The following is a 20,172-nucleotide window of genomic DNA, read 5'->3' on the forward strand; positions in this document are numbered from 1 at the left end:
CGCCGAGCGGGCCTCATACGTCGGGGCCTAGGCAGCACAGGGGACACCGCAGCCCCAGGCTCTGTGGTGCCGTGGAAGCGGCGGCAGTGGGCGCCGAGGGCCGGCCACAGCTTTCGGGGCTGGCCCCTTTGGCGTGGGAGAAATCCCCGGACGTTCACAAGCCCCGTGCCGGCTCCGCGCAAAAAAAAAACGCCGCCGAGCGGGCCTCATACGTCGGGGCCTAGGCAGCACAGGGGAGACCGCAGCCCCAGGCTCTGTGGTGCCGTGGAAGCGGCGGCAGTGGGCGCCGAGGGCTGGCCACAGCTTTCGGGGCTGGCCCCTTTGGCGTGGGAGAAATCCCCGGACGTTCACAAGCCCCGTGCCGGCTCCGGGCAAAAAAAACCGCCGCCGAGCGGGCCTCATACGTCGGGGCCTAGGCAGCACAGGGGAGACCGCAGCCCCAGGCTCTGTGGTGCCGTGGAAGCGGCGGCAGTGGGCGCCGAGGGCTGGCCACAGCTTTCGGGGCTGGCCCCTTTGGCGTGGGAGAAATCCCCGGACGTTCGCAAGCCCCGTGCCGGCTACGGGCAAAAAAAAACGCCGCCGAGCGGGCCTCATACGTCGGGGCCTAGGCAGCACAGGGGAGACCGCAGCCCCAGGCTCTGTCGTGCCGTGGAAGCGGCGGCAGTGGGCGCCGAGGGCTGGCCACAGCTTTTGGGGCTGGCCCCTTTGGCGTGGGAGAAATCCCCGGACATTCGCAAGCCCCGTGCCGGCTCCGGGCACAAAAAACCGCCGCCGAGCGGGCCTCATACGTCGGGGCCTAGGCAGCACAGGGGAGACCGCAGCCCCAGGCTCTGTGGTTCCGTGGAAGCGGCGGCAGTGGGCGCCGAGGGCCGGCCACAGCTTTCGGGGCTGGCCCCTTTGGCGTGGGAGAAATCCCCGGACGTTCGCAAGCCCCGTGCCGGCTCCGGGCAAAAAAAAACCGCGGCCGAGCGGGCCTCATACGTCGGGGCCTAGGCACCACAGGGGAGACCGCAGCCCCAGGCTCTGTGGTGCCGTGCAAGCGGCGGCAGTGGGCGCCGAGGGCCGGCCACAGCTTTCGGGGCTGGCCCCTTTGGCGTGGGAGAAATCCCCGGACGTTCGCAAGCCCCGTGCCGGCTCCGGGCAAAAAAAACCGCGGCCGAGCGGGCCTCATACGTCGGGGACTAGGCAGCACAGGGGAGACCGCAGCCCCAGGCTCTGTGGTTCCGTGGAAGCGGCGGCAGTGGGCGCCGAGGGCCGGCCACAGCTTTCGGGGCTGGCCCCTTTGGCGTGGGAGAAATCCCCGGACGTTCGCAAGCCCCGTGCCGGCTCCGGGCAAAAAAAAACCGCCGCCGAGCGGGCCTCATACATCGGGGCCTAGGCAGCACAGTGCAGACCGCAGCCCCAGGCTCTGTGGTGCCGTGGAAGCGGCGGCAGTGGGCGCCGAGGGCTGGCCACAGCTTTCGGGGCTGGCCCCTTTGGCGTGGGAGAAATCCCCGGACGTTCGCAAGCCCCGTGCCGGCTCCGGGCAAAAAAAACCGCCGCCGAGCGGGCCTCATACGTCGGGGCCTAGGCAGCACAAGGGAGACCGCAGCCCCAGGCTCTGTGGTGCCGTGGAAGCGGCGGCAGTGGACACCGAGGGCCGGCCACAGCTTTCGGGGCTGGCCCCTTTGGCGTGGGAGAAATCCCCGGACGTTCGCAAGCCCCGTGCCGTCTCGGGGCAAAAAAAACCGCCGCGGAGCGGGCCTCATACGTCGGGGCCTAGGCAGCACAGGGGACACCGCAGCCCCAGGCTCTGTGGTGCCGTGGAAGCGGCGGCAGTGGGCGCCGAGGGCCGGCCACAGCTTTCGGGGCTGGCCCCTTTGGCGTGGGAGAAATCCCCGGACGTTCACAAGCCCCGTGCCGGCTCCGCGCAAAAAAAAACGCCGCCGAGCGGGCCTCATACGTCGGGGCCTAGGCACCACAGGGGAGACCGCAGCCCCAGGCTCTGTGGTGCCGTGGAAGCCGCGGCAGTGGGCGCCGAGGGCTGGCCACAGCTTTCGGGGCTGGCCCCTTTGGCGTGGGAGAAATCCCCGGACGTTCGCAAGCCCCGTGCCGGCTCCGGGCAAAAAAAAACCGCCGCCGAGCGGGCCTCATACGTCGGGGCCTAGGCAGCACAGGGGAGACCGCAGCCCCAGGCTCTGTGGTGCCGTGGAAGCGGCGGCAGTGGGCGCCGAGGGCTGGCCACAGCTTTCGGGGCTGGCCCCTTTGGCGTGGGAGAAATCCCCGGACGTTCGCAAGCCCCGTGCCGGCTCCGCGCTAGAAAAACCGCCGCCGAGCGGGCCTCATACGTCGGGGCCTAGGCAGCACAGGGGAGACCGCAGCCCCAGGCTCTGTGGTGCCGTGGAAGCGGCGGCAGTGGGCGCCGAGGGCTGGCCACAGCTTTTGGGGCTGGCCCCTTTGGCGTGGGAGAAATCCCCGGACATTCGCAAGCCCCGTGCCGGCTCCGGGCACAAAAAACCGCCGCCGAGCGGGCCTCATACGTCGGGGCCTAGGCAGCACAGGGGAGACTGCAGCCCCAGGCTCTGTGGTTCCGTGGAAGCGGCGGCAGTGGGCGCCGAGGGCCGGCCACAGCTTTCGGGGCTGGCCCCTTTGGCGTGGGAGAAATCCCCGGACGTTCGCAAGCCCCGTGCCGGCTCCGGGCAAAAAAAAACCGCCGCCGAGCGGGCCTCATACGTCGGGGCCTAGGCACCACAGGGGAGACCGCAGCCCCAGGCTCTGTGGTGCCGTGCAAGCGGCGGCAGTGGGCGCCGAGGGCTGGCCACAGCTTTCGGGGCTGGCCCCTTTGGCGTGGGAGAAATCCCCGGACGTTCGCAAGCCCCGTGCCGGCTCCGGGCAAAAAAAAACCGCCGCCGAGCGGGCCTCATACGTCGGGGACTAGGCAGCACAGGGGAGACCGCAGCCCCAGGCTCTGTGGTGCCGTGCAAGCGGCGGCAGTGGGCGCCGAGGGCTGGCCACAGCTTTCGGGGCTGGCCCCTTTGGCGTGGGAGAAATCCCCGGACATTCGCAAGCCCCGTGCCGGCTCCGGGCAAAAAAAAACCGCCGCCGAGCGGGCCTCATACGTCGGGGACGAGGCAGCACAGGGGAGACCGCAGCCCCAGGCTCTCTGGTGCCGTGGAAGCGGCGGCAGTGGGCGCCGAGGGCCACCCACAGCTTTCGGGGCTGGCCCCTTTGGCGTGGGAGAAATCCCCGGACGTTCGCAAGCCCCGTGCCGGCTCCGGGCAAAAAAAAACCGCCGCCGAGCGGGCCTCATACGTCGGGGCCTAGGCAGCACAGGGGAGACTGCAGCCCCAGGCTCTGTGGTTCCGTGGAAGCGGCGGCAGTGGGCGCCGAGGGCCGGCCCCAGCTTTCGGGGCTGGCCCCTTTGGCGTGGGAGAAATCCCCGGACGTTCGCAAGCCCCGTGCCGGCTCCGGGCAAAAAAAAAACGCCGCCGAGCGGGCCTCATACGCCGGGGCCTAGGCAGCACAGGTGACACCGCAGCCCCAGGCTCTGTGGTGCCATGGAAGCGGCGGCAGTGGGCGCCGAGGGCTGGCCACAGCTTTCGGGGCTGGCCCCTTTGGCGTGGGAGAAATCCCCGGACGTTCGCAAGCCCCGTGCCGGCTCCGGGCAAAAAAAAACCGCCGCCGAGCGGGCCTCATACATCGGGGCCTAGGCAGCACAGTGCAGACCGCAGCCCCAGGCTCTGTGGTGCCGTGGAAGCGGCGGCAGTGGACACCGAGGGCCGGCCACAGCTTTCAGGGCTGGCCACTTTGGCGTGGGAGAAATCCCCGGACGTTCGCAAGCCCCGTGCCGGCTCCGGGCACAAAAAACCGCCGCCGAGCGGGCCTCATACGTCGGGGCCTAGGCAGCACAAGGGAGACCGCAGCCCCAGGCTCTGTGGTGCCGTGGAAGCGGCGGCAGTGGGCGCCGAGGGCTGGCCACAGCTTTCGGGGCTGGCCCCTTTGGCGTGGGAGAAATCCCCGGACGTTCGCAAGCCCCGTGCCGGCTCCGGGCAAAAAAAACCGCCGCCGAGTGGGCCTCATACGTCAGGGCCTAGGCAGCACAAGGGAGATCACAGCCCCAGGCTCTGTGGTGCCGTGGAAGCGGCGGCAGTGGGCGCCGAGGGCTGGCCACAGCTTTCAGGGCTGACCCCTTTGGCGTGGGAGAAATCCCCGGACGTTCGCAAGCCCCGTGCCGGCTCCGGGCACAAAAAACCGCCGCCGAGCGGGCCTCATACGTCGGGGCCTAGGCAGCACAAGGGAGACCACAGCCCCAGGCTCTGTGGTGCCGTGGAAGTGGCGGCAGTGGGCGCCGAGGGCCGGCCACAGCTTTCGGGGCTGGCCCCTTTGGCGTGGGAGAAATCCCCGGACATTCGCAAGCCCCGTGCCGGCTCTGGGCACAAAAAACCGCCGCCGAGCGGGCCTCATACGTCGGGGCCTAGGCAGCACAGGGGAGACCACAGCCCCAGGCTCTGTGGTTCCGTGGAAGCGGCGGCAGTGGGCGCCGAGGGCCGGCCACAGCTTTCGGGGCTGGCCCCTTTGGCGTGGGAGAAATCCCCGGACGTTCGCAAGCCCCGTGCCGGCTCCGGGCAAAAAAAAAACCGCCGCCGAGTGGGCCTCATACGTCGGGGACTAGGCAGCACAGGGGAGAACACAGCCCCAGGCTCTGTGGTGCCGTGCAAGCGGCGGCAGTGGGCGCCGAGGGCTGGCCACAGCTTTCGGGGCTGGCCCCTTTGGCGTGGGAGAAATCCCCGGACATTCGCAAGCCCCGTGCCGGCTCCGGGCAAAAAAAAACCGCCGCCGAGCGGGCCTCATACGTCGGGGCCTAGGCAGCACAGGGGAGACCGCAGCCCCAGGCTCTGTGGTGCCGTGGAAGCGGCGGCAGTGGGCGCCGAGGGCCACCCACAGCTTTCGGGGCTGGCCCCTTTGGCGTGGGAGAAATCCCCGGACGTTCGCAAAGCCCCGTGCCGGCTCCGGGCAAAAAAAACCGCCGCCGAGCGGGCCTCATACGTCGGGGCCTAGGCAGCACAGGGGAGACTGCAGCCCCAGGCTCTGTGGTTCCGTGGAAGCGGCGGCAGTGGGCGACGAGGGCCACCCACAGCTTTCGGGGCTGGCCCCTTTGGCGTGGGAGAAATCCCCGGACGTTCGCAAGCCCCGTGCCGGCTCCGGGCAAAAAAAAACGCCGCCGAGCGGGCCTCATACGCCGGGGCCTAGGCAGCACAGGTGACACCGCAGCCCCAGGCTCTGTGGTGCCATGGAAGCGGCGGCAGTGGGCGCCGAGGGCTGGCCACAGCTTTCGGGGCTGGCCCCTTTGGCGTGGGAGAAATCCCCGGACGTTCGCAAGCCCCGTGCCGGCTCCGGGCAAAAAAAACCGCCGCCGAGCGGGCCTCATACGTCGGGGCCTAGGCAGCACAGGGGAGACTGCAGCCCCAGGCTCTGTGGTTCCGTGGAAGCGGCGGCAGTGGGCGCCGAGGGCCGGCCCCAGCTTTCGGGGCTGGCCCCTTTGGCGTGGGAGAAATCCCCGGACGTTCGCAAGCCCCGTGCCGGCTCCGGGCAAAAAAAAAACGCCGCCGAGCGGGCCTCATACGCCGGGGCCTAGGCACCACAGGTGACACCGCAGCCCCAGGCTCTGTGGTGCCATGGAAGCGGCGGCAGTGGGCGCCGAGGGCTGGCCACAGCTTTCGGGGCCGGCCCCTTTGGCGTGGGAGAAATCCCCGGACGTTCGCAAGCCCCGTGCCGGCTCCGCGCAAAAAAAAACCGCCGCCGAGCGGGCCTCATACATCGGGGCCTAGGCAGCACAGTGCAGACCGCAGCCCCAGGCTCTGTGGTGCCGTGGAAGCGGCGGCAGTGGACACTGAGGGCCGGCCACAGCTTTCAGGGCTGGCCACTTTGGCGTGGGAGAAATCCCCGGACGTTCGCAAGCCCCGTGCCGGCTCCGGGCAAAAAAAACCGCCGCCGAGCGGGCCTCATACGTCGGGGCCTAGGCAGCACAGTGCAGACCGCAGCCCCAGGCTCTGTGGTGCCGTGGAAGCGGCGGCAGTGGGCGCCGAGGGCTGGCCACAGCTTTCGGGGCTGGCCCCTTTGGCGTGGGAGAAATCCCCGGACGTTCGCAAGCCCCGTGCCGGCTCCGGGCAAAAAAAAACCGCCGCCGAGTGGGCCTCATACGTCAGGGCCTAGGCAGCACAAGGGAGATCACAGCCCCAGGCTCTGTGGTGCCGTGGAAGCGGCGGCAGTGGGCGCCGAGGGCTGGCCACAGCTTTCAGGGCTGACCCCTTTGGCGTGGGAGAAATCCCCGGACGTTCGCAAGCCCCGTGCAGGCTCCGGGCACAAAAAACCGCCGCCGAGCGGGCCTCATACGTCGGGGCCTAGGCAGCACAAGGGAGACCACAGCCCCAGGCTCTGTGGTGCCGTGGAAGTGGCGGCAGTGGGCGCCGAGGGCCGGCCACAGCTTTCGGGGCTGGCCCCTTTGGCGTGGGAGAAATCCCCGGACGTTCGCAAGCCCCGTGCCGGCTCCGGGCAAAAAAAAAACGCCGCCGAGCGGGCCTCATACGCCGGGGCCTAGGCAGCACAGGTGACACCGCAGCCCCAGGCTCTGTGGTGCCGTGGAAGCGGCGGCAGTGGGCGCCGAGGGCTGGCCACAGCTTTCGGGGCTGGCCCCTTTGGCGTGGGAGAAATCCCCGGACGTTCGCAAGCCCCGTGCCGGCTCCGGGCAAAAAAAACCGCCGCCGAGCGGGCCTCATACATCGGGGCCTAGGCAGCACAGTGCAGACCGCAGCCCCAGGCTCTGTGGTGCCGTGGAAGCGGCGGCAGTGGACACCGAGGGCCGGCCACAGCTTTCAGGGCTGGCCCCTTTGGCGTGGGAGAAATCCCCGGACGTTCGCAAGCCCCGTGCCGGCTCCGGGCACAAAAAACCGCCGCCGAGCGGGCCTCATACGTCGGGGCCTAGGCAGCACAGGGGAGACCGCAGCCCCAGGCTCTGTGGTGCCGTGGAAGCGGCGGCAGTGGGCGCCGAGGGCTGGCCACAGCTTTCGGGGCTGGCCCCTTTGGCGTGGGAGAAATCCCCGGACGTTCGCAAGCCCCGTGCCGGCTCCGGGCAAAAAAAAACCGCCGCCGAGTGGGCCTCATACGTCAGGGCCTAGGCAGCACAAGGGAGATCACAGCCCCAGGCTCTGTGGTGCCGTGGAAGCGGCGGCAGTGGGCGCCGAGGGCTGGCCACAGCTTTCAGGGCTGACCCCTTTGGCGTGGGAGAAATCCCCGGACGTTCGCAAGCCCCGTGCCGGCTCCGGGCACAAAAAACCGCCGCCGAGCGGGCCTCATACGTCGGGGCCTAGGCAGCACAAGGGAGACCACAGCCCCAGGCTCTGTGGTGCCGTGGAAGTGGCGGCAGTGGGCGCCGAGGGCCGGCCACAGCTTTCGGGGCTGGCCCCTTTGGCGTGGGAGAAATCCCCGGACATTCGCAAGCCCCGTGCCGGCTCTGGGCACAAAAAAACCGCCGCCGAGCGGGCCTCATACGTCGGGGCCTAGGCAGCACAGGGGAGACCACAGCCCCAGGCTCTGTGGTGCCGTGGAAGCGGCGGCAGTGGGCGCCGAGGGCCGGCCACAGCTTTCGGGGCTGGCCCCTTTGGCGTGGGAGAAATCCCCGGACGTTCGCAAGCCCCGTGCCGGCTCCGGGCAAAAAAAAACCGCCGCCGAGCGGGCCTCATACGTCGGGGACTAGGCAGCACAGGGGAGACTGCAGCCCCAGGCTCTGTGGTTCCGTGGAAGCGGCGGCAGTGGGCGCCGAGGGCCGGCCACAGCTTTCGGGGCTGGCCCCTTTGGCGTGGGAGAAATCCCCGGACGTTCGCAAGCCCCGTGCCGGCTCCGGGCAAAAAAAAACGCCGCCGAGCGGGCCTCATACGCCGGGGCCTAGGCAGCACAGGTGACACCGCAGCCCCAGGCTCTGTGGTGCCATGGAAGCGGCGGCAGTGGGCGCCGAGGGCTGGCCACAGCTTTCGGGGCTGGCCCCTTTGGCGTGGGAGAAATCCCCGGACGTTCGCAAGCCCCGTGCCGGCTCCGGGCAAAAAAAAACCGCCGCCGAGCGGGCCTCATACATCGGGGCCTAGGCAGCACAGTGCAGACCGCAGCCCCAGGCTCTGTGGTGCCGTGCAAGCGGCGGCAGTGGGCGCCGAGGGCTGGCCACAGCTTTCGGGGCTGGCCCCTTTGGCGTGGGAGAAATCCCCGGACGTTCGCAAGCCCCGTGCCGGCTCCGGGCAAAAAAAAACCGCCGCCGAGCGGGCCTCATACGTCGGGGCCTAGGCAGCACAAGGGAGACCGCAGCCCCAGGCTCTGTGGTGCCGTGGAAGCGGCGGCAGTGGACACCGAGGGCCGGCCACAGCTTTCAGGGCTGGCCACTTTGGCGTGGGAGAAATCCCCGGACGTTCGCAAGCCCCGTGCCGGCTCCGGGCAAAAAAAACCGCCGCCGAGCGGGCCTCATACGTCGGGGCCTAGGCAGCACAAGGGAGACCGCAGCCCCAGGCTCTGTGGTGCCGTGGAAGCGGCGGCAGTGGGCGCCGAGGGCTGGCCACAGCTTTCGGGGCTGGCCCCTTTGGCGTGGGAGAAATCCCCGGACGTTCGCAAGCCCCGTGCCGGCTCCGGGCAAAAAAAAACCGCCGCCGAGTGGGCCTCATACGTCAGGGCCTAGGCAGCACAAGGGAGATCACAGCCCCAGGCTCTGTGGTGCCGTGGAAGCGGCGGCAGTGGGCGCCGAGGGCTGGCCACAGCTTTCAGGGCTGACCCCTTTGGCGTGGGAGAAATCCCCGGACGTTCGCAAGCCCCGTGCCGGCTCCGGGCACAAAAAAACCGCCGCCGAGCGGGCCTCATACGTCGGGGCCTAGGCAGCACAAGGGAGACCACAGCCCCAGGCTCTGTGGTGCCGTGGAAGTGGCGGCAGTGGGCGCCGAGGGCCGGCCACAGCTTTCGGGGCTGGCCCCTTTGGCGTGGGAGAAATCCCCGGACGTTCGCAAGCCCCGTGCCGGCTGCGGGCAAAAAAAACCGCCGCCGAGCGGGCCTCATACATCGGGGCCTAGGCAGCACAGGGGAGACCACAGCCCCAGGCTCTCTGGTGCCGTGGAAGCGGCGGCAGTGGGCGCCGAGGGCTGGCCACAGCTTTCGGGGCTGGCCCCTTTGGCGTGGGAGAAATCCCCGGACGTTGGCAAGCCCCGTGCCGGCTCCGGGCAAAAAAAAACCGCCGCCGAGCGGGCCTCATACGTCGGGGCCTAGGCAGCACAGGGGAGACTGCAGCCCCAGGCTCTGTGGTTCCGTGGAAGCGGCGGCAGTGGGCGCCGAGGGCCGGCCACAGCTTTCGGGGCTGGCCCCTTTGGCGTGGGAGAAATCCCCCGACGTTCGCAAGCCCCGTGCCGGCTCCGGGCAAAAAAAAACCGGCGCCGAGCGGGCCTCATACGTCGGGGCCTAGGCAGCACAAGGGAGACCGCAGCCCCAGGCTCTGTGGTGCCGTTGAAGCGGCGGCAGTGGGCACCGAGGGCTGGCCACAGCTTTCGGGGCTGGCCCCTTTGGCGTGGGAGAAATCCCCGGACGTTCGCAAGCCCCGTGCCGGCTCTGGGCAAAAAAAAACCGCCGCCGAGCGGGCCTCATACGTCGGGGCCTAGGCAGCACAGGGGAGATCGCAGCCCCAGGCTCTGTGGTGCCGTGGAAGCGGCAGCAGTGGGCGCCGAGGGCTGGCCACAGCTTTCGGGGCTGGCCCCTTTGGCGTGGGAGAAATCCCCGGACGTTCGCAAGCCCCGTGCCGTCTCAGGGCAAAAAAAAACCGCCGCCGAGCGGGCCTCATACGTCGGGGCCTAGGCAGCACAGGGGACACCGCAGCCCCAGGCTCTGTGGTGCCGTGGAAGCGGCGGCAGTGGGCGCCGAGGGCTGGCCACAGCTTTCGGGGCTGGCCCCTTTGGCGTGGGAGAAATCCCCGGACGTTCACAAGCCCCGTGCCGTCTCCGCGCAAAAAAAAAACGCCGCCGAGCGGGCCTCATACGTCGGGGCCTAGGCAGCACAGGGGAGACCGCAGCCCCAGGCTCTGTGGTGCCGTGGAAGCCGCGGCAGTGGGCGCCGAGGCCTGGCCACAGCTTTCGGGGCTGGCCCCTTTGGCGTGGGAGAAATCCCCGGACGTTCGCAAGCCCCGTGCCGGCTCCGGGCAAAAAAAACCGCCGCCGAGCGGGCCTCATACGTCGGGGCCTAGGCAGCACAGGGGAGACCGCAGCCCTAGGCTCTGTGGTGCCGTGGAAGCGGCGGCAGTGGGCGCCGAGGGCTGGCCACAGCTTTCGGGGCTGGCCCCTTTGGCGTGGGAGAAATCCCCGGACGTTCGCAAGCCCCGTGCCGGCTCCGCGCAAGAAAAACCGCCGCCGAGCGGGCCTCATACGTCGGGGCCTAGGCAGCACAGGGGAGACCGCAGCCCCAGGCTCTGTGGTGCCGTGGAAGCGGCAGCAGTGGGCGCCGAGGGCTGGCCACAGCTTTTGGGGCTGGCCCCTTTGGCGTGGGAGAAATCCCCGGACATTCGCAAGCCCCGTGCCGGCTCCGGGCACAAAAAACCGCCGCCGAGCGGGCCTCATACGTCGGGGCCTAGGCAGCACAGGGGAGACCACAGCCCCAGGCTCTGTGGTGCCTTGGAAGCGGCGGCAGTGGGCGCCGAGGGCCGGCCACAGCTTTCGGGGCTGGCCCCTTTGGCGTGGGAGAAATCCCCGGACGTTCACAAGCCCCGTGCCGGCTCCGGGCAAAAAAAACCGCCGCCGAGCGGGCCTCATACGTCGGGGCCTAGGCACCACAGGGGAGACCGCAGCCCCAGGCTCTGTGGTGCCGTGCAAGCGGCGGCAGTGGGCGCCGAGGGCTGGGCACAGCTTTCGGGGCTGGCCCCTTTGGCGTGGGAGAAATCCCCGGACGTTCGCAAGCCCCGTGCCGGCTCCGGGCAAAAAAAACCGCCGCCGAGCGGGCCTCATACGTCGGGGCCTAGGCAGCACAGGGGAGACCGCAGCCCCAGGCTCTGTGGTGCCGTGCAAGCGGCGGCAGTGGGCGCCGAGGGCTGGCCACAGCTTTCGGGGCTGGCCCCTTTGGCGTGGGAGAAATCCCCGGACATTCGCAAGCCCCGTGCCGGCTCCGGGCAAAAAAAACCGCCGCCGAGCGGGCCTCATACGTCGGGGCCTAGGCAGCACAGGGGAGACCGCAGCCCCAGGCTCTCTGGTGCCGTGGAAGCGGCGGCAGTGGGCGCCGAGGGCCACCCACAGCTTTCGGGGCTGGCCCCTTTGGCGTGGGAGAAATCCCCGGACGTTCGCAAGCCCCGTGCCGGCTCCGGGCAAAAAAAAACCGCCGCCGAGCGGGCCTCATACGTCGGGGCCTAGGCAGCACAGGGGAGACTGCAGCCCCAGGCTCTGTGGTGCCGTGCAAGCGGCGGCAGTGGGCGCCGAGGGCTGGCCACAGCTTTCGGGGCTGGCCCCTTTGGCGTGGGAGAAATCCCCGGACATTCGCAAGCCCCGTGCCGGCTCCGGGCAAAAAAAAACCGCCGCCGAGCGGGCCTCATACGTCGGGGCCTAGGCAGCACAGGGGAGACCGCAGCCCCAGGCTCTCTGGTGCCGTGGAAGCGGCGGCAGTGGGCGCCGAGGGCCACCCACAGCTTTCGGGGCTGGCCCCTTTGGCGTGGGAGAAATCCCCGGACGTTCGCAAGCCCCGTGCCGGCTCCGGGCAAAAAAAAACCGCCGCCGAGCGGGCCTCATACGTCGGGGCCTAGGCAGCACAGGGGAGACTGCAGCCCCAGGCTCTGTGGTTCCGTGGAAGCGGCGGCAGTGGGCGCCGAGGGCCGGCCACAGCTTTCGGGGCTGGCCCCTTTGGCGTGGGAGAAATCCCCGGACGTTCGCAAGCCCCGTGCCGGCTCCGGGCAAAAAAAAAACGCCGCCGAGCGGGCCTCATACGCCGGGGCCTAGGCAGCACAGGTGACACCGCAGCCCCAGGCTCTGTGGTGCCGTGGAAGCGGCGGCAGTGGGCGCCGAGGGCTGGCCACAGCTTTCGGGGCTGGCCCCTTTGGCGTGGGAGAAATCCCCGGACGTTCGCAAGCCCCGTGCCGGCTCCGGGCAACAAAAACCGCCGCCGAGCGGGCCTCATACGTCGGGGCCTAGGCAGCACAAGGGAGACCGCAGCCCCAGGCTCTGTGGTGCCGTGGAAGCGGCGGCAGTGGACACCGAGGGCCGGCCACAGCTTTCAGGGCTGGCCACTTTGGCGTGGGAGAAATCCCCGGACGTTCGCAAGCCCCGTGCCGGCTCCGGGCACAAAAAACCGCCGCCGAGCGGGCCTCATACGTCGGGGCCTAGGCAGCACAAGGGAGACCGCAGCCCCAGGCTCTGTGGTGCCGTGGAAGCGGCGGCAGTGGGCGCCGAGGGCTGGCCACAGCTTTCGGGGCTGGCCCCTTTGGCGTGGGAGAAATCCCCGGACGTTCGCAAGCCCCGTGCCGGCTCCGGGCAAAAAAAACCGCCGCCGAGCGGGCCTCATACGTCGGGGCCTAGGCAGCACAGGGGAGACTGCAGCCCCAGGCTCTGTGGTTCCGTGGAAGCGGCGGCAGTGGGCGCCGAGGGCCGGCCCCAGCTTTCGGGGCTGGCCCCTTTGGCGTGGGAGAAATCCCCGGACGTTCGCAAGCCCCGTGCCGGCTCCGGGCAAAAAAAAAACGCCGCCGAGCGGGCCTCATACGCCGGGGCCTAGGCAGCACAGGTGACACCGCAGCCCCAGGCTCTGTGGTGCCATGGAAGCGGCGGCAGTGGGCGCCGAGGGCTGGCCACAGCTTTCGGGGCCGGCCCCTTTGGCGTGGGAGAAATCCCCGGACGTTCGCAAGCCCCGTGCCGGCTCCGCGCAAAAAAAAACCGCCGCCGAGCGGGCCTCATACATCGGGGCCTAGGCAGCACAGTGCAGACCGCAGCCCCAGGCTCTGTGGTGCCGTGGAAGCGGCGGCAGTGGACACTGAGGGCCGGCCACAGCTTTCAGGGCTGGCCACTTTGGCGTGGGAGAAATCCCCGGACGTTCGCAAGCCCCGTGCCGGCTGCGGGCAAAAAAAACCGCCGCCGAGCGGGCCTCATACGTCGGGGCCTAGGCAGCACAGTGCAGACCGCAGCCCCAGGCTCTGTGGTGCCGTGGAAGCGGCGGCAGTGGGCGCCGAGGGCTGGCCACAGCTTTCGGGGCTGGCCCCTTTGGCGTGGGAGAAATCCCCGGACGTTCGCAAGCCCCGTGCCGGCTCCGGGCAAAAAAAACCGCCGCCGAGTGGGCCTCATACGTCAGGGCCTAGGCAGCACAAGGGAGATCACAGCCCCAGGCTCTGTGGTGCCGTGGAAGCGGCGGCAGTGGGCGCCGAGGGCTGGCCACAGCTTTCAGGGCTGACCCCTTTGGCGTGGGAGAAATCCCCGGACGTTCGCAAGCCCCGTGCCGGCTCCGGGCACAAAAAACCGCCGCCGAGCGGGCCTCATACGTCGGGGCCTAGGCAGCACAAGGGAGACCACAGCCCCAGGCTCTGTGGTGCCGTGGAAGTGGCGGCAGTGGGCGCCGAGGGCCGGCCACAGCTTTCGGGGCTGGCCCCTTTGGCGTGGGAGAAATCCCCGGACGTTCGCAAGCCCCGTGCCGGCTCCGGGCAAAAAAAAAACGCCGCCGAGCGGGCCTCATACGCCGGGGCCTAGGCAGCACAAGTGACACCGCAGCCCCAGGCTCTGTGGTGCCGTGGAAGCGGCGGCAGTGGGCGCCGAGGGCTGGCCACAGCTTTCGGGGCTGGCCCCTTTGGCGTGGGAGAAATCCCCGGACGTTCGCAAGCCCCGTGCCGGCTCCGGGCAAAAAAAACCGCCGCCGAGCGGGCCTCATACATCGGGGCCTAGGCAGCACAGTGCAGACCGCAGCCCCAGGCTCTGTGGTGCCGTGGAAGCGGCGGCAGTGGACACCGAGGGCCGGCCACAGCTTTCAGGGCTGGCCACTTTGGCGTGGGAGAAATCCCCGGACGTTCGCAAGCCCCGTGCCGGCTCCGGGCACAAAAAACCGCCGCCGAGCGGGCCTCATACGTCGGGGCCTACGCAGCACAGGGGAGACCGCAGCCCCAGGCTCTGTGGTGCCGTGGAAGCGGCGGCAGTGGGCGCCGAGGGCTGGCCACAGCTTTCGGGGCTGGCCCCTTTGGCGTGGGAGAAATCCCCGGACGTTCGCAAGCCCCGTGCCGGCTCCGGGCAAAAAAAAACCGCCGCCGAGTGGGCCTCATACGTCAGGGCCTAGGCAGCACAAGGGAGATCACAGCCCCAGGCTCTGTGGTGCCGTGGAAGCGGCGGCAGTGGGCGCCGAGGGCTGGCCACAGCTTTCAGGGCTGACCCCTTTGGCGTGGGAGAAATCCCCGGACGTTCGCAAGCCCCGTGCCGGCTCCGGGCACAAAAAACCGCCGCCGAGCGGGCCTCATACGTCGGGGCCTAGGCAGCACAAGGGAGACCGCAGCCCCAGGCTCTGTGGTGCCGTGGAAGCGGCGGCAGTGGGCGCCGAGGGCTGGCCACAGCTTTCGGGGCTGGCCCCTTTGGCGTGGGAGAAATCCCCGGACATTCGCAAGCCCCGTGCCGGCTCTGGGCACAAAAAACCGCCGCCGAGCGGGCCTCATACGTCGGGGCCTAGGAAGCACAGGGGAGACCACAGCCCCAGGCTCTGTGGTGCCGTGGAAGCGGCGGCAGTGGGCGCCGAGGGCCGGCCACAGCTTTCGGGGCTGGCCCCTTTGGCGTGGGAGAAATCCCCGGACGTTCGCAAGCCCCGTGCCGGCTCCGGGCAAAAAAAAACGCCGCCGAGCGGGCCTCATACGTCGGGGACTAGGCAGCACAGGGGAGACTGCAGCCCCAGGCTCTGTGGTTCCGTGGAAGCGGCGGCAGTGGGCGCCGAGGGCCGGCCACAGCTTTCGGGGCTGGCCCCTTTGGCGTGGGAGAAATCCCCGGACGTTCGCAAGCCCCGTGCCGGCTCCGGGCAAAAAAAAACGCCGCCGAGCGGGCCTCATACGCCGGGGCCTAGGCAGCACAGGTGACACCGCAGCCCCAGGCTCTGTGGTGCCATGGAAGCGGCGGCAGTGGGCGCCGAGGGCTGGCCACAGCTTTCGGGGCTGGCCCCTTTGGCGTGGGAGAAATCCCCGGACGTTCGCAAGCCCCGTGCCGGCTCCGGGCAAAAAAAACCGCCGCCGAGCGGGCCTCATACATCGGGGCCTAGGCAGCACAGTGCAGACCGCAGCCCCAGGCTCTGTGGTGCCGTGGAAGCGGCGGCAGTGGGCGCCGAGGGCTGGCCACAGCTTTCGGGGCTGGCCCCTTTGGCGTGGGAGAAATCCCCGGACGTTCGCAAGCCCCGTGCCGGCTCCGGGCAAAAAAAAACCGCCGCCGAGCGGGCCTCATACGTCGGGGCCTAGGCAGCACAAGGGAGACCGCAGCCCCAGGCTCTGTGGTGCCGTGGAAGCGGCGGCAGTGGACACCGAGGGCCGGCCACAGCTTTCAGGGCTGGCCACTTTGGCGTGGGAGAAATCCCCGGACGTTCGCAAGCCCCGTGCCGGCTCCGGGCAAAAAAAACCGCCGCCGAGCGGGCCTCATACGTCGGGGCCTAGGCAGCACAAGGGAGACCGCAGCCCCAGGCTCTGTGGTGCCGTGGAAGCGGCGGCAGTGGGCGCCGAGGGCTGGCCACAGCTTTCGGGGCTGGCCCCTTTGGCGTGGGAGAAATCCCCGGACGTTCGCAAGCCCCGTGCCGGCTCCGGGCAAAAAAAAACCGCCGCCGAGTGGGCCTCATACGTCAGGGCCTAGGCAGCACAAGGGAGATCACAGCCCCAGGCTCTGTGGTGCCGTGGAAGCGGCGGCAGTGGGCGCCGAGGGCTGGCCACAGCTTTCAGGGCTGACCCCTTTGGCGTGGGAGAAATCCCCGGACGTTCGCAAGCCCCGTGCCGGCTCCGGGCACAAAAAACCGCCGCCGAGCGGGCCTCATACGTCGGGGCCTAGGCAGCACAAGGGAGACCACAGCCCCAGGCTCTGTGGTGCCGTGGAAGTGGCGGCAGTGGGCGCCGAGGGCCGGCCACAGCTTTCGGGGCTGGCCCCTTTGGCGTGGGAGAAATCCCCGGACGTTCGCAAGCCCCGTGCCGGCTCCGGGCAAAAAAAACCGCCGCCGAGCGGGCCTCATACATCGGGGCCTAGGCAGCACAGGGGAGACCACAGCCCCAGGCTCTCTGGTGCCGTGGAAGCGGCGGCAGTGGGCGCCGAGGGCTGGCCACAGCTTTCGGGGCTGGCCCCTTTGGCGTGGGAGAAATCCCCGGACGTTGGCAAGCCCCGTGCCGGCTCCGGGCAAAAAAAAACCGCCGCCGAGCGGGCCTCATACGTCGGGGCCTAGGCAGCACAGGGGAGACTGCAGCCCCAGGCTCTGTGGTTCCGTGGAAGCGGCGGCAGTGGGCGCCGAGGGCTGGCCCCAGCTTTCGGGGCTGGCCCCTTTGGCGTGGGAGAAATCCCCGGACGTTCGCAAGCCCCGTGCCGGCTCCGGGCAAAAAAAAACGCCGCCGAGCGGGCCTCATACGCCGGGGCCTAGGCAGCACAGGTGACACCGCAGCCCCAGGCTCTGTGGTGCCATGGAAGCGGCGGCAGTGGGCGCCGAGGGCTGGCCACAGCTTTCGGGGCCGGCCCCTTTGGCGTGGGAGAAATCCCCGGACGTTCGCAAGCCCCGTGCCGGCTCCGCGCAAAAAAAACCGCCGCCGAGCGGGCCTCATACATCGGGGCCTAGGCAGCACAGTGCAGACCGCAGCCCCAGGCTCTGTGGTGCCGTGGAAGCGGCGGCAGTGGACACTGAGGGCCGGCCACAGCTTTCAGGGCTGGCCACTTTGGCGTGGGAGAAATCCCCGGACGTTCGCAAGCCCCGTGCCGGCTCCGGGCAAAAAAAAACCGCCGCCGAGCGGGCCTCATACGTCGGGGCCTAGGCAGCACAGTGCAGACCGCAGCCCCAGGCTCTGTGGTGCCGTGGAAGCGGCGGCAGTGGGCGCCGAGGGCTGGCCACAGCTTTCGGGGCTGGCCCCTTTGGCGTGGGAGAAATCCCCGGACGTTCGCAAGCCCCGTGCCGGCTCCGGGCAAAAAAAAACCGCCGCCGAGTGGGCCTCATACGTCAGGGCCTAGGCAGCACAAGGGAGATCACAGCCCCAGGCTCTGTGGTGCCGTGGAAGCGGCGGCAGTGGGCGCCGAGGGCTGGCCACAGCTTTCAGGGCTGACCCCTTTGGCGTGGGAGAAATCCCCGGACGTTCGCAAGCCCCGTGCCGGCTCCGGGCACAAAAAACCGCCGCCGAGCGGGCCTCATACGTCGGGGCCTAGGCAGCACAAGGGAGACCACAGCCCCAGGCTCTGTGGTGCCGTGGAAGTGGCGGCAGTGGGCGCCGAGGGCCGGCCACAGCTTTCGGGGCTGGCCCCTTTGGCGTGGGAGAAATCCCCGGACGTTCGCAAGCCCCGTGCCGGCTCCGGGCAAAAAAAAACGCCGCCGAGCGGGCCTCATACGCCGGGGCCTAGGCAGCACAAGTGACACCGCAGCCCCAGGCTCTGTGGTGCCGTGGAAGCGGCGGCAGTGGGCGCCGAGGGCTGGCCACAGCTTTCGGGGCTGGCCCCTTTGGCGTGGGAGAAATCCCCGGACGTTCGCAAGCCCCGTGCCGGCTCCGGGCAAAAAAAAACCGCCGCCGAGCGGGCCTCATACATCGGGGCCTAGGCAGCACAGTGCAGACCGCAGCCCCAGGCTCTGTGGTGCCGTGGAAGCGGCGGCAGTGGACACCGAGGGCCGGCCACAGCTTTCAGGGCTGGCCACTTTGGCGTGGGAGAAATCCCCGGACGTTCGCAAGCCCCGTGCCGGCTCCGGGCACAAAAAAACCGCCGCCGAGCGGGCCTCATACGTCGGGGCCTAGGCAGCACAGGGGAGACCGCAGCCCCAGGCTCTGTGGTGCCGTGGAAGCGGCGGCAGTGGGCGCCGAGGGCTGGCCACAGCTTTCGGGGCTGGCCCCTTTGGCGTGGGAGAAATCCCCGGACGTTCGCAAGCCCCGTGCCGGCTCCGGGCAAAAAAAACCGCCGCCGAGTGGGCCTCATACGTCAGGGCCTAGGCAGCACAAGGGAGATCACAGCCCCAGGCTCTGTGGTGCCGTGGAAGCGGCGGCAGTGGGCGCCGAGGGCTGGCCACAGCTTTCAGGGCTGACCCCTTTGGCGTGGGAGAAATCCCCGGACGTTCGCAAGCCCCGTGCCGGCTCCGGGCACAAAAAACCGCCGCCGAGCGGGCCTCATACGTCGGGGCCTAGGCAGCACAAGGGAGACCACATCCCCAGGCTCTGTGGTGCCGTGGAAGTGGCGGCAGTGGGCGCCGAGGGCCGGCCACAGCTTTCGGGGCTGGCCCCTTTGGCGTGGGAGAAATCCCCGGACATTCGCAAGCCCCGTGCCGGCTCTGGGCACAAAAAACCGCCGCCGAGCGGGCCTCATACGTCGGGGCCTAGGCAGCACAGGGGAGACCACAGCCCCAGGCTCTGTGGTGCCGTGGAAGCGGCGGCAGTGGGCGCCGAGGGCCGGCCACAGCTTTCGGGGCTGGCCCCTTTGGCGTGGGAGAAATCCCCGGACGTTCGCAAGCCCCGTGCCGGCTCCGGGCAAAAAAAAACCGCCGCCGAGCGGGCCTCATACGTCGGGGCCTAGGCAGCACAGGGGAGACTGCAGCCCCAGGCTCTGTGGTTCCGTGGAAGCGGCGGCAGTGGGCGCCGAGGGCCGGCCACAGCTTTCGGGGCTGGCCCCTTTGGCGTGGGAGAAATCCCCGGACGTTCGCAAGCCCCGTGCCGGCTCCGGGCAAAAAAAAAACGCCGCCGAGCGGGCCTCATACGCCGGGGCCTAGGCAGCACAGGTGACACCGCAGCCCCAGGCTCTGTGGTGCCATGGAAGCGGCGGCAGTGGGCGCCGAGGGCTGGCCACAGCTTTCGGGGCTGGCCCCTTTGGCGTGGGAGAAATCCCCGGACGTTCGCAAGCCCCGTGCCGGCTCCGGGCAAAAAAAAACCGCCGCCGAGCGGGCCTCATACATCGGGGCCTAGGCAGCACAGTGCAGACCGCAGCCCCAGGCTCTGTGGTGCCGTGGAAGCGGCGGCAGTGGGCGCCGAGGGCTGGCCACAGCTTTCGGGGCTGGCCCCTTTGGCGTGGGAGAAATCCCCGGACGTTCGCAAGCCCCGTGCCGGCTCCGGGCAAAAAAAACCGCCGCCGAGCGGGCCTCATACGTCGGGGCCTAGGCAGCACAAGGGAGACCGCAGCCCCAGGCTCTGTGGTGCCGTGGAAGCGGCGGCAGTGGACACCGAGGGCCGGCCACAGCTTTCAGGGCTGGCCACTTTGGCGTGGGAGAAATCCCCGGACGTTCGCAAGCCCCGTGCCGGCTCCGGGCAAAAAAAACCGCCGCCGAGCGGGCCTCATACGTCGGGGCCTAGGCAGCACAAGGGAGACCGCAGCCCCAGGCTCTGTGGTGCCGTGGAAGCGGCGGCAGTGGGCGCCGAGGGCTGGCCACAGCTTTCGGGGCTGGCCCCTTTGGCGTGGGAGAAATCCCCGGACGTTCGCAAGCCCCGTGCCGGCTCCGGGCAAAAAAAAACCGCCGCCGAGTGGGCCTCATACGTCAGGGCCTAGGCAGCACAAGGGAGATCACAGCCCCAGGCTCTGTGGTGCCGTGGAAGCGGCGGCAGTGGGCGCCGAGGGCTGGCCACAGCTTTCGGGGCTGGCCCCTTTGGCGTGGGAGAAATCCCCGGACGTTCGCAAGCCCCGTGCCGGCTCCGGGCAAAAAAAAACCGCCGCCGAGTGGGCCTCATACGTCAGGGCCTAGGCAGCACAAGGGAGATCACAGCCCCAGGCTCTGTGGTGCCGTGGAAGCGGCGGCAGTGGGCGCCGAGGGCTGGCCACAGCTTTCAGGGCTGACCCCTTTGGCGTGGGAGAAATCCCCGGACGTTCGCAAGCCCCGTGCCGGCTCCGGGCACAAAAAACCGCCGCCGAGCGGGCCTCATACGTCGGGGCCTAGGCAGCACAAGGGAGACCACAGCCCCAGGCTCTGTGGTGCCGTGGAAGTGGCGGCAGTGGGCGCCGAGGGCCGGCCACAGCTTTCGGGGCTGGCCCCTTTGGCGTGGGAGAAATCCCCGGACGT

The sequence above is a fragment of the Pelecanus crispus genome, chromosome 17, assembly GCF_030463565.1.
Source record: "Pelecanus crispus isolate bPelCri1 chromosome 17, bPelCri1.pri, whole genome shotgun sequence".
NCBI lineage: Eukaryota > Metazoa > Chordata > Aves > Pelecaniformes > Pelecanidae > Pelecanus > Pelecanus crispus.